The following is a 15196-nucleotide window of genomic DNA, read 5'->3' as shown; positions in this document are numbered from 1 at the left end:
CATATTTTGTTTCACAAGATAAGTAAATTGGAATACTTTACCTACACTGTTAAAAACACGTAATTTTAATCGGAAAGTCTCCGTAAAAATTATAGTTTTCAGCCGTATTTCAGTAAAATACAGGCGACCATAATTTTTACCTTACTTTGTTTATTATCTTTTACGGGTTGGTGACAGTAATATCACTCCTTTAAGTCAATATATCAGTTTTTAAAACAGTAAATACCTGGCAACCGTTTTTTACGGTAAATTTTTAACCGTATACGGTCTTCTAATCTTTAAGATCGTCTAGTTCTATGGGGCTTTTTTTTATGTATAAGTTATCCATTTTCTATTTTCTATTAATATTAATAGGAGAACATGTTATTAATATATTTGTCTTTCTGATATGAACACTAGGCTGATCTACTTTAATTTGAAAGAAGCTAAAACCAATGGTCTTGTCTTAACAAATGCGAGAATGTTAAATCAATGCATATAAAGAATAATATCAATTCGTCTCTACTGAAAAGAAACAATATAGCTTCTTGGAGAGGAAGACATTAATACAGTAAATAGTAAGAATCAGAAGGTTATGACTTGATTCAATATACCTGGGTAAGTGTAGGACAGTGATTCAATTCAGAATATAAAATAAACAACAGAAGGAATGACAGGGAATGACACTGATTTAAATATATCGAATAATGTGTAGAGATAGGTATTTTTATACGAAACGGTTGCCTAAAACGAATAAAATTCTATACATAGAAACATATGGTGACAAAATGTGAACGTTGCTGGTCTTGTATATAGAAAGCTATTGGTTTTAAAACTTAAGTTAAATATGTGTCAGAATGTATGGGGATGAGGTGAGTGACTGTTTTGAGTATAAAAGTTGGTCTGATTAAGACTGTGTTGTTTTCATAACTGTAGATGGCTGTCACATAATGCTACATATAGTATGTCATAATGTAAACGGGGTAATGTCTAAGTACGGGGTAATATCAATTACCGAAAAGAAATTTAATATTATTCTTGTTCATTATTCCTATTTTGCGTAATAATTTGTTTATAACTGTATATATGGATCATTGACTAATTTTGATTTGTATATGTTGACTATTTTATTGTGAGTTAAAATTATCTGGAGACAGTTACGAAGTCATACTGGCATTAATGCCAATACTACATATTTCATCGGACTTCTGGAACAGAAGTAGGCTATATATTCGACTATCAGAGTATTGTAGAAGTTACTAGAATGTGTGACTGTATATACTGATCGAGTATATACTGAAGACTAAGTTACCTCAAATATTTAGCTGACTACGATTTCTCAGAGCTCTTTTACAAAGTGTCTTATAAGAGAACACTGATACTTTTAAAGCCTAATGCAGTTTGTGTAGATATATTCAATGTATAACCTTTGTATATTGAAGAAGTCAAAAACGATTCTGCCCCACACATGCAGGGATATTTTTACTAGTTTAATAGAATAACAGTCTACAATATAAATTCGTATCAGGGTTGTATCGATAGTAAAAGCATATTAGTTTTTCAGATTGTGCATTTAAGGAAGTTTACACATAAAAGTCTATGTAAAAGTGTATTGTCTGAATGAGAATCAAGTCATGAAATAAAGCATTACGCATCAAAAAAAAAATTCTCATCTCATTTCCTACTGTAGCATTAATAGTTCACACAGCTACATTAGTATAAAATCTTTTTAAAATACCATTAGGATGATTATCACCAAACAGAAACTCTTTAAATTTATATAGAGAAACTTCAGGATACTAAAATAAATCTTTAGAGCTAATTTTAGTAGAACTCCAAAATCAATTGAACAAGACATATATATATATATATATATATATATATATATATATATATATATATATATATATATATATATATATATATATATATATATATATGCATAAAAATCACAGGAAATCGTGATGCAGAAGAACCACAGGGAAAATGAAAATACGAAATATACGATTAAGTCCTGACTAGTTTCGTGATACTTCTTCAGAGGACTGATTTATTGAGAGAGATTTCTTTACATTTTATAGGGAAAGTAAACGTACGAACATACATATAGAGGCTTACAGAACAATGACACTCCCATACCAGCTACCTGGGCTGTGGTCAGGTGTTTACTGGGCGGAGATTCAACCTCATTAGACACCTGCCAAAAAGGGTCATTTCTGGTGACAGGTAAATTCTTGTTTTTGACTTTCAATACAGTTTATTTTTATGAATAACGGTAGCCTTATCTATATAAATACATAAGCAAATCTATAAGTATATATAAAACACATCTATATATAAATATATAAAAAGACATATACATACGTATACACAGACAGGCATTCATACACAAACATGCATAATATATACATAGACATATGCATACGTGTACACATAATGGTATACATATACAGACACATACAGTACATAGACCTACATATAAATGTTTTTTACACATGATTAACATGTATATACACATATACATACATACATACATACATACATACACATATATATACATATATACATACATATATACATACTTATACACATACATACATATATATACATACATATACATACACACATATATATATATATATATATATATATATATATATATATATATATATATATATATACACACATACATACATATATATATATATATATATATAATATATATATATATATATATATATATATATATATATATATATATATGCACATACAACATTATTACCATAAACATATAATCATTTATATATCAATACTTATATCTAGCATAACACTATATAGTGCCAATGTACTTATGCATATTATATGAAATAGTTGTACCCTTTAATGAATGGTAGCTTAGGTCTAGATATTAATTTCACAGTGACGTTAATTATTCACAATACATTCAGTTCTACATTAAGTGGTTAAAGTTTTTTTATATAGCTTACAAATCTCTTTACATATAAAGGCATCGAGTTTATACATTCCATGTCCAGTATTCAAGATTTTTTCAAAGGTTTCTTTTATGAAACAGGACTCTATGATGTTTCTTTCCACTAAGTTATTTGAATGAACCAATTTCTTTGCACCTGACTAATTAATAGTGTGATTTTTATCTCTAACGTGAGCAAAGAGTGCATTATTATCTTGAGCATATCTGACACTTTTCTTATGTTGTTCAATTCTCTTTTCTAGGGCTTTACCAGTTTGACCAATATAGAATTTTTCACAAGCATTGCATGGAATACGATATACACATCCCTTGGTAATGTCAGGAGAATTCTTTATTAAGGCTGTTTTTATTGTATTGTTACTCTTAAATGCTACATTTACATTGAAATTTTTCAACAGTTGGGGAATTTCTTATTGTAATTCTTTTAAAGAAATTCCCAAACTCCTACAATATTCCTTTATTAAAGTGACATTGTCAACGGTATTTTCTTTCATGGCAGTATCAATATGTTGTAGTAAACTGGGTAAATATATTGGCATGAATTCTGACCGCTAGGTTATGAAGATATAAGCATCAGCTTCCTTAATTCCTAAGCTGAGAACTGGAGACGCCTGCCATTATGATCGCGTACCATTCTTGTTTCATCTATTTAGGTACGGTTGTTATTATTCGTACGGTTAGAGACCCGGGGTTTCAAGTGGATGGCTTGGCTTGAATGCATTTGGTCTATGGTGTCATTACATCTGAAAAGTATCTTTACGATATTGGTTAAGGAAGGGAGGAGAGAGTGGGTACAATTGAGTGGTGATTTTTGTTAAATCCAGAGAAATTTTGGAGTAGAGTAGCGTCGATAAGATAAGTGGATAATACGTGCATGTTTCCCAATTTATCAAAATTTATGCAAACATGACTGTGCTTACCACAGTCCAGTGATACTATGGTCAGTGCCTTTTAATTTGTTAATTGAATGAGAACAAAGATAAGAAATAAATCGTCAACAGACACCTTACTAAGGTAATTGATAAAAGGGAAATCCTGTTTTGCCTTCCCAGTTTACAATAGGTTGCTAAGCAAAGGAAAAATGGGAACTGATATGTACAAAAACCACCAACAAAATGAATAGTACGTTATATGGCTTGGTGAATGGTAATATTGCAATGCATTGATTTAAATTCTTATAGCTTTATATGTAAGTTGTATTTTTATAATTATAAAAATTACATTTACTTCGGCAATCTTCAGTTTATTTCAGTAAGTGTAAAAATATCCATAATCTTTTCAATTTTTTTCTTTCTAATATCCTTAAGTTACTTACAAATAACAGAAACTAATGAGCTTTTTTTTTTTTTTGTTATAGGAAAAAGAGATAGTTTTTGTCAAGATTGATATTGAATTTGATGATATATATTGCATGAACAACTTACCTGGATCAACACAAATAATTCCAAAGTTTAATAGAAAAAAAAATCATGAGGCTGCTTTGTACTGAATTTCTATGCTAAATGGTATGTAAATGCAATACAGAGCAGCTTAATTTTTTCTATTAAACCTCAGAATTATTTACGTTGATCCAGGAAAGTTGTTCATGCAATATATATCAAATTCTATATCATTCATGACATCATCAGATTTCTGCAGATTTTGTAGCAGATCCTCAGATTTTGTAGAAAACGTGACAATACTGTCACACAGTCAGTCAGTTGAAAACCAGATCTCACAGCGTTTGTGCTTGATTATTTCGAGCATTTAAAAGTCTAATAGAGTTTGCTTTGATGTATTTATTGAATAAGATTTCGATACTGAACAAGTCACAAAAGATTTTGTATTGCACATACACCACATAGATACTTTCATTAAGTTGTCCAACATAGTTTAAAAGACTAACATCCCCGGACATAGATTGGTTTATTCTTCAGGATAAATATTCAGCTGTGAAATAAAACAGTGCATGTTACAATTTTGCATTTATTCTAATTTCATTCTGTGTGTATATATATATATATATATATATATATATATATATATATATATATATATATATATATATATATATATATATATGTATATATATATATATATATATATATATATATATATATATATATATATGCATATACTATATAGCTAGATAAAATAATCCTTGCAATCATCTCTTAAGATAGGGAAACATTAAAGTATTTTTCAGCATGTAGAAATTAAGCATATCATTCTCACCAGGATGCAAAAACTGTTGGTGGGGCAATTGGAGCCCGTAAGGTGGGGTAATTGAGCCATTACCACTAATTTATTTACATTTTTCATTAACTTCAGTTACAAGCTTTGCATACCTTATAACTTAAACTTCATGAACAGGAGACAGCTGGTGACCCTGACAGTGACACAGAAAAGGACGATGATTTTGAAGAGGTTATCAGTAGTGTGTCAGACTACAAGGCGAAGGAATTGCCAGCTTTTGAAAAGGGACGTTATGTGCTTGTTAGATTTAGTGCAAAGAAAGCCAATATCATTTTGTTGGCATTCTTATACATTTAGTAGCACCTGAAGTTGGGATATCAAATATTTGAGACGTGATTGTGAAGCAGTTGGAAACTCTTGTGTTTAAGGAGCCTGCAAATCCAGATTTTATGGAAACTCCCATTGGTGACATTGTGAAAGAAAGTTACCAAAACCCGAGTATATATACAAAAATAATTCAGTATCACAGAGTGTTTTCAGGTTATATTATTCGGAAAAGGATGTTCGAAGTTGATTTTGATCAGTGTCACTTCAATTTCTATTTTTTTTTTCTTTTTATTTCTTTTTTTCAGAAATTTTATAAACACTTATGGAAAGTTACTTTAATGTATGACTTCATTCTATCTGATGTGTGTTATTTTACCTTTAAGATTATGATGTTTATTCAAATTGTGGCCCAATTACCCCCAGAGTGTGGAGCAAATGGGCTTCCACTTATGTAGCCATGCTATGTAGTTATTAAGTTGCCAGAATTTTTGTCTTTTTTTCTCGTGTGATACAGGACCAAATCTGTACACATTCATGCAATAAAATTTGGGATCTAAAAATATTGAGTATAACTTAAAAACCAATATCCTGAAAAAGTATGATAGAGAAAGCAACACTTATCATAGAGACTAATACCTAGATTACGGATAAGGAAATTAATAGACAATAATTTTTTGTCCATAATATTAAGATGAGAGTCGGCAATTGAAAACTAGACATGGAAGATTGAAAAAATTAAAGAATTTCCTCAGGATAGATTGATCACCAAAAGCCTTAAAATACTTTCTTTATATGCTAATTTTTGTGCAATTGAAAAAGAAACAGACCGAATGTGTTTTTCAAACGTCAATCTGCAATCAAGAATAACATATAGAATCTTAAATTAATTGTATACAGGCAAAAAGACATTACCAAGGGAAATATCTGGATGTTGAGGAGCCACTGTCCATGACATAATTACAATCACACTTTGAGTTGTTGTTAGGGTTGAACTTCATCCCCAATGATTTTCATAATGCACTAATATTAACTAGATCTCTATTCTTGGATTCAGCAACCACTGGTATATATTCAGGTGATGGAAAAACATCAACTGCATATGCAAAAAAAAATTCTTTTCATGCATGCGTATATAATTTGCAAATTATTGAGCCGAGAACACTGCCCTGTGGAACATAGACATTACATTCCTATGGTAACTAGGGTACCATCAACAACTACTCTTTGAAATCTGTTAATCAAAAAATCAATAATGAAGCTAGGAGAAGCCCCCTACTCACGTGTTTTAATTTTGAAAACAGGTTCTTCATGAGTAACACGGCCAAAGGCAGTGCTAAAATCAAGGCCAATCATACGAATTTCCTGATCACGACCAAGGCAATTCTGTAGAATGTAGACCACTGGAAATTATAAGAAGAGCATCCCATGCCCTAATGCCATTGCGAAAGCCAAATTGTAAACTATGGAACACATGATTACCCTAAGCATGTCTATTTAGAAGTACACACACACACACACACACACACACATATATATATATATATATATATATATATATATATATATATATATATATATATATATATATATATATATATATATATATATATGTATATGTATGTGTGTGTGTGTGTGTGTAGCCTATAATACATTTATAAAGAATGGATATATTTCTGTCAATATTTCCCTCAACTTACTGACTCGGCCCTGACACTCATCTCATTTTAATAACAGTTTCTATCTACGCAACCAATCTGCAGATCAAAGCTTAGTTAACACTCGGCGCCTTTATACGAGACACGTTCAGAATATTATGATAGAATTTAATTCCTTTTGCCGATCTAAATCCAAATCAAGTTAATGACTATCGTAACTGCCGAGCCACTAAAATATTCATTTATGATTAAAGAAAATATATATCTAAAGTAAAATCACGGCAATGGTTGTATGGCTGTCATCCAATGCTGAAAATGGAAATTACTTTTTAACGTGACATTAAAGGTACATTTCACGAAACTTCCATAATCTTGTAAGTATAGGGAACCTCATCAAATCTTTTAACATATCTCAATTTGAGAAATGCCAGACTTAAATATCAAGTGCCTTCTGATTAAGTCAGTGATGGAAGCTGACAAAAGCTAACACATTTAAATCTTCTTTGCAAGAAAAGGAATGAATCTTGCGAGGAGGTTTCCCAAATAACATTATTTCAACGCATAGAACAACGTTTTTCGCAGAATAATCTTCACAACAACTTCCACTGTCAGTGATCTGATCTAAGGCACTGAAATGCCAAGTTTCTTACAAAACACCAAGTCTTCATTGGTCTTCGATCAATCTTCCTCTTGATAAGAATTATGCCACTCAAAGAAAAAAAAAAACATGTTCCAACTACTGATAGTCTACTGCCTAGCTCCGAGTACAGAATTGGCCTTTGAATAAAAGAAATTTTTTTTAACTAGTAACCTCTAACTACCCAACTGATTTCTTGCAAATGTATTAGTCACACTTGTTCCCATACCCTCAAGTCTAGTGTTGATTATATTAAAACCTAAAGATTATTCCTTATTCCCATACCACTCACTGACAAAGAGATGTCTTCTGATGTAGAGAGTCTTGGGGCCTAGTAAGTGGGATTGAGGAGCAAGGTGGGTAGCTCTCTTTACTTTACTTTACTTTACTTTGATGGCTACTTTTCCGGTCCCTTACAGCAGGGGAACCCCACTCTCTACAGGACCGCCACTGTCGTTTTATCTTATTCATTCAGAGTATTTAACGTTTCATGTCTCATATTCTTCATTTATTGTTAAATCGTCACTGTCAAAAGACTCATGAAATAAGAAAGTCTTCAGTTTCCTCCTGAAAGCCTTAATGTCTCCAATCATTCGAATGTTTCGTGGGAGTTTATTATATAGTCTCGGGCCGCATATCTAAAGGCTCTGGAGCCTACAGTAGACATATATTTAGGTTCCAATTGTTTGAAGCCATCTGTAACTATTCTCGTGTCGACACGATTTGTTGGCTGCGCAATATGTAGCAATTCTCTTAAGTATTTTGAACGACCGGTTCTGATACCTTGGTGGGTTATTGTGCAATATTTTAAATTCAATTCTCGCTTTAATAGGCAGCCAGTGTAAATCGATTAGTATAGGGGTGATCCTTTCTCTAGGTGGGACACCTTTTATCAGTATTGCTCCTCTGTTTATTATGTTTTGTAATTTCTTAATTTGCACTTTTGGTAAATTGTAGTAGATAAATTTGCAGTATAGTCAATCCTGGTAATAACACAGTTTATCACAAGTTTCTTTACAAAATTTTCGTTCACGTACTTTTTTATAAACGCAATATTTCTTAGATGATAACCAGCAGTTTATATTACATTATTTATTTGGGCATTTAGAGACAGGTTACAGTCAAGAAATCCAGCTAGATCTCGAACTTTACTAGATATCGGCACAGAGTCATTATTTATGTTCATATGAATATGACATAAGTTTCTCACGCTGTTTCTCTTGCCCACTAACATGAATTCGGTTTGGTTCTCATTTAATTTTAGTTGTTTAAATGTCATCCATTCTCTAACACTATCAAGGATTCAGTTTAGAGTTTCAGTAGTGTCATGTATACCATTTATTTATTTCCCTCGACATCGACTTCCTGGTACCATGTGTAGTACAGCACACCTTGGTGGATGTTGAATTAAAAAAGGAAAAGTGTATGACAGATGGAGAGGTTAATTTGAAGGCTGGTTTTCTTATTTTTCCAAGGTGCCTCTTATTTGCGTGTATATATATATATATATATATATATATATATATATATATATATATATATATATATATATATATATATATATATATACATATATATATATATACATATATATATATATATACATATATATATACATATATATATATACATATATAAATATACATATATATATATATACATTATATATGTATATATATATACATTATATATGTATATATATACATATATATATATATGTGTGTGTGTGTGTGTGTGTGTGTGTGTGTGTAGAAATCACGAAAGCTGACACGTGATGAATATAAGATGTATTATAGCCGCGAAAGGAAAAATTGAAAGACTTGATTGGAGTTAGTACTTTTGTCCATTAGGGACATCAACAGACTAAACAATGAGAATACATATACAAAGACATCGTATTTATACAGGAGAAGGGGATCCAACAGCTGTCAGTTTCTTAATAATTCCGGAAAGGTCAGATTTTAGATAAAAGGATAATACTGGATTGACGGAAAACAGACCTGGGGTTAGATTCAAATTTCTACCTTTGGTACAAGTCTGTTTTCCGTCAATCCAGTATTATCCTTTTATCTAAAATCTGACCTTTCCGGAATTATTAAGAAACTGACAGCTGTTGGATCCCCTTCTCCTGTATAAATACGATGTCTTTGTATATGTATTCTCATTGTTGAGTCTGTTGATCTCCCTAACGGACGAAAGTACTAACTCCAATCAAGTCTTTTATTTTTTTCCTTTCGTGGCTATAATACATATATGTGTGTATATATATATATATATATATATATATATATATATATATATATATATATATATATATATGTATATATACATATATAACTGTGTATATAAGCCCATAATTATATATATATATATATATATATATACATATATATATATATACACACATACATATATATATATACATACACACACACACACACACATATATATATATATATATATATATATATATAATATGATATATTTTATTCATTTATTTTCTAGCAATCAAGATTATTGGCTCTGGTTCTACTTTTTTCACAAATCTATTGATTTGTGATTTATTTTCATTTTTTTTTATAAATGTGTCTACATAATAATAATAATCGTTGCAAGTGTCCTGACACCAGATTTGGTAAATACATAGGTGCAGTAACTGGAAGACACTAAGAAACAGTTATCATTCATGTTAGGTAAAAGTCCACTTGTTTTATACTAGGATGTCTCTATTTTTCAGGCTTCAAGACCTTATTTTTCAACATCAGAGAGATAGACAAACCACAGGTAAGGTGTATCATGTGTACCAAAATCGTAAGAATACAGAGATAACCTGCAAACGTAGTGAAATCAATTCACCAATTAAGAGCAATGTTTCATTCTATCTCCCGATTCTCTGGTCTTTTATAGTAATAAACCTGAGATGATATGTTGAGTCCATACAGACTATCATATATATATAAAAAACAACTCGTAATGCACCCTCTGTATGTTCCATGAATTATAAAGAATGAAATGTTCCTCAAATATCTAAACAGGAAACTCTGCCATCAGCTTGTTTCTAGGAATAAGAAAACTTGGGTCATCCTTGACTAAAGGTCCAGAACATGTTTGCAACACGTAGGGGAATAGTGCCATCAATACATTGAAAGGTTTCAGAAGTACAATTGCTTCAAATCCTTCCTTCTACTTTATGTCCATTCCATCTTTATTCCTCATATCTAGCTGTTCAACCTCTTTTAGCTTATACATCACACTAAAACATTTTTTTTCTTTTCAGTTGCACGTTGGTGATGAATTACCCTCTCATCCCCAGCAGCTTGGATTGTGACCCAAATTTCCTACATCCATCCATCCAGAAAATTTGTATGAAGACATTCGAATGAAATTTCATGGGAACAATCATTTACATACAGAGGGTCAGAATATTTATAGATGAAAATAAAAATATGTTAAGGGAGGAGGAAGTCAAGAAAAGAAAGAAAGGCTCTTATCACAACTATTAAACACTCAGAATGAGTGTGAAGAACTAGAAAATGTTCCTCCAGCAGAAGGACCAATAGCAAACATCAGATAACGAAATCGGGAATGCTATAATGAAAGTAAAAGTAAATAAAACTGCAGGAAAATACAATGTAACAATAGAAATTATTAACGCATTGGTAAATCTATGCACAAAGTGAGCGTAAACACTACTGGAAATGATCTGGGGTGTAGAAGAAATGTCAAAGGACTGGGAAGATGGTTTGATGATTAAATTATATAAACAAAAACAAGTATTTTAATACACTAGAAAGAATAATGGTAGAGAGGTTGAGAGAGTTGATAGATATACATGAACATCACTTTGGGTTTATGTAAGAAAAGAACTTAGTGGATGCCATCTTTATAGTAAGACAAGTCCAAGATAAGTATCTAGAAGAAGCCGGAGGAGAACTGGCGTACGGCAGGGTATGAAGAAGGTTAATCTGTTGGTGCTTGAGAAAGAAAGGAGTACAAGAGATGTTAGTAAAGTTACTGAGGAGGATGTATCAAGAGCATGAACCACCATACAAAAAATATATAAGGAGACTTGGGCATTCTTTGTGGAGGTTGGCGTCCCTCAGGGATCAGCCCGAGTCCATTCCTGATACCTTGTTATGGTAAACACTTTCTCACCAGAATTAAGGAATATCAAAGAGTTGTGGGAACTGATGTTTACTGATGCTTTAGTCATTATATCTCACTCAGAGGGACTACAAGAAATACTTTTAGCATAGAAAGGAGCCCTAAAAAAGGAAATTTCATAAAGACTCAAAATGAAGAACTATAGGACAGTTATCAAGCCCCTACAATTATATGGGGCGGAATTTCGGGCACTTAAAGAATAGGGGAGGGACTGTTGGAAAACAATGAGATGAGGAAGGTGAGATGGATCGCTGGAATATCACTACTGGGAAGGAGGGAGTCAAGATATAAGAAGAATGTGAGGTATATGTAATGTAAAAGATAAGACGAGGGAAGCTCGTCTGAGAACAGTGTACTATGGCCATGTAGTAAGAAGAAAGGAGGTGAAACCAATCAAGAGAGCGAAGAACAAGCCAGTGATGGGTAGGAGTGTGAGGCGTCAGCGGATCAGATGGATGGATATGGTGAGGAGGGATATAGGAGGTAGGACTCGGGGAAGAAGTTACAAGGAATAGAGATAGATCGAGAAAATTGACTCGAACGGCCGACCCTACTACACAGCAGGACTCAGAAGGTCAAAAGAAGAAGAGGTACGATTAAGTGCCGGCAGAAAAAATTACGAAAAGCGTCTGGAAAAAGATATGCAAAAAAAAGTATTGTTCAAAACCAAAAGGGAAAACTCTATCCATTACCAATAATACAGAGAAATTAGTTATTAATATCATGTGATGTGTTCCGTGCACTGTTTAATAAAAAAAAAAAAAAAATTACCTGATACGAATACATAATGCTCTAAAGTAAATGCCCTTTATTCAACCTGCTCTCGAAAAATACGTGATTATTTATATTAACCTTTTCCTCTTTTCCAAGAAAAAATGCCTTCTTGTTATCCTCGCCAAAGAAATGTAATACAACATCTCACATGACTTCTTTGCATATCACGCATTCATGTTGCAACATTGGACTGACATTAATAAACCATCTAATGCTAATGCAATAGTCACAAACAACATCCAGATCATGTTCTACTGGTATTTGAAGGGGAAGACCCTATGTCAATAGTTAGTATTGCGTAGCTATGCCCAATTCAGTCTTTCAAGCACAATTTTGGACAGATTCAAAACAGTTTTATTTTACAGGAAATGAAAGGATAGATGTACTACGTCAGTGAATATTTATATATATATAAATACATACATATATATATATATATATATATATATATATATATATATATATATATATATAACAAGAAGAACATTCGATATAATTCTGTATAAATAAAGGTATTATTGAAAAAGAAGTCTCACGTTTAGTTCTCTGCTAAAACCGCACTTCTTAGACCAAACTGTATTCTTTCCAACTATAGTGATAATCAGGTAAATAGATTTGGCATTTTTTGCACATGTGGTATATTGCTACACCACTGGTGTAACACAGGCTCTGAAGCAAATTTTCAGGGGTCATCACTCGATACTGGACGGACAATGCCGATAATGATGACGAGATGGTCAAAGCAGCGACTGTATTCCTAGCAAGGCCGGCGCCTGTTACCTATCGCCTTTCCCGGTCGGTTTTCCATAAAAGTGTTTTCTTTCTTATACTTCTCCCATTCCTCAAACTGTTAGAATAGTTTGAGGTACTCAGTTATAATAGAGATTCAATCTGGGACCTATCAAATAATCATTCTTAATTAATTGATATCTAACTGAATCTGTAATAATCAAACATTTTAGATATACTGCCTTGAAAAGTCCATGGCGTACGTAACCATCGAAGTCTAAGTTCTCACTGGCAGGAAAAAATCTCCCTGTGATAACGTACAATGTATGCTTATTTGTTTTCCTTTGTATAACAACAATAGTATGCGGGTAGTGAACTCTACGTCAAGGTCAGTCTCTCACCATTGGACCCTAGATAAGCAAGCAGAATCAGGTAAATTGGTCAGAGTTTCGAGACGGGTTTGTAACGATATTAGGGGGAACCTGCTGTCTGATATCTTATATTATTGTCATTTTTATGACGTTGTTGAGCGATTAAAATAACGAGTATCAAAAGACATTTCTTCTTTGCTGCATACAAACCCACTCTTTCGAGTTCAGAAGTTGCAAATGCAGCTACAAAACTAAAAACACACGAAGGAAGGAAGAATTCCGCTTTACAAAGTAATTGTTAATATTTTTTATATCTCTACTGACTTTCGAGCCCAACTTTCTCCTATATTCAATCAATAGCTGAGGCCAGTGAATAGGAATAGGCGACGGCATTGAGATGTGACCCCACCTCGGAATACCAATGTTGTCTGCATGGGCATCTTACATGAACAGAGAGCGGCGATCCCGAGTCAGAAATAAAGTATTAACTACATAGGAGAAATAAGTTTCGGATGAGGGTTCTTATTCATTCTATCGTGTAAACTTAAGTATAACATTACTATAGGCCTACAATGCAGCGCAAGCATTGAAATCATCTGGGATATACATAGTTTCCACTTAAAAAATATAATGCATCATAACCAGTTGCAAGACTTTTACTCTCAGCTCAACACAGAGCTCAGCTTGATTGTGGGGAAACCACCTCTTTCTAAAACTAACTTGAAACTTTTCTTTTCATTCAGTGAAATTTGTTTAAACTTTCGTAAAATGTAAGAAATATTAATCAGAGCGGAAATGATTTAACATATTCCATATACCTCCATGAAAACAAATATATATATATATATATATATATATATATATATATATATATATATATATATATATATATATATATATATATATATATATATATATATATATATATTCATATTTACGACAGACAGTACAGTAAGTGTTTCCCCAGAGCATGAGACCGAAATTAAGGGAAGGATAAGCAAGGAATAGAGAGCTTTTGGCAAATAAAATAGAATTACAAAAACTAAAATGCCACTAAAAATCATAGTATTTTATCGGAAACTTGGAGCTTTACTAAAGCCTAAAAATTTAAGCTAGTTACAACTCAAAGCGTTATGGAAAAAGTAATGATGTAATAAAACTAAGAGACAGAAAAAGAGCAACAGGGATACAAGAGAAAACTGAAGTAGAGGATATTCTAATAGCATGTAAAAAAAAAAAGAAATAGACATGGGAAGACATAAAGAGAATGACATATAATAGATGGATAGATAACATATTGGGTCTCTAATAATAGCAAAAGAAGTAGTGGCGGTAAAAGAACACGATGGATTGACGAACTAAGAAATTTTACGGGTGTGAACTAGCATAGAAA

Source organism: Palaemon carinicauda, chromosome 8, assembly GCF_036898095.1.
Source record: "Palaemon carinicauda isolate YSFRI2023 chromosome 8, ASM3689809v2, whole genome shotgun sequence".
Lineage (NCBI taxonomy): Eukaryota > Metazoa > Arthropoda > Malacostraca > Decapoda > Palaemonidae > Palaemon > Palaemon carinicauda.
Note: the sequence above shows the minus strand (reverse complement) of the source record.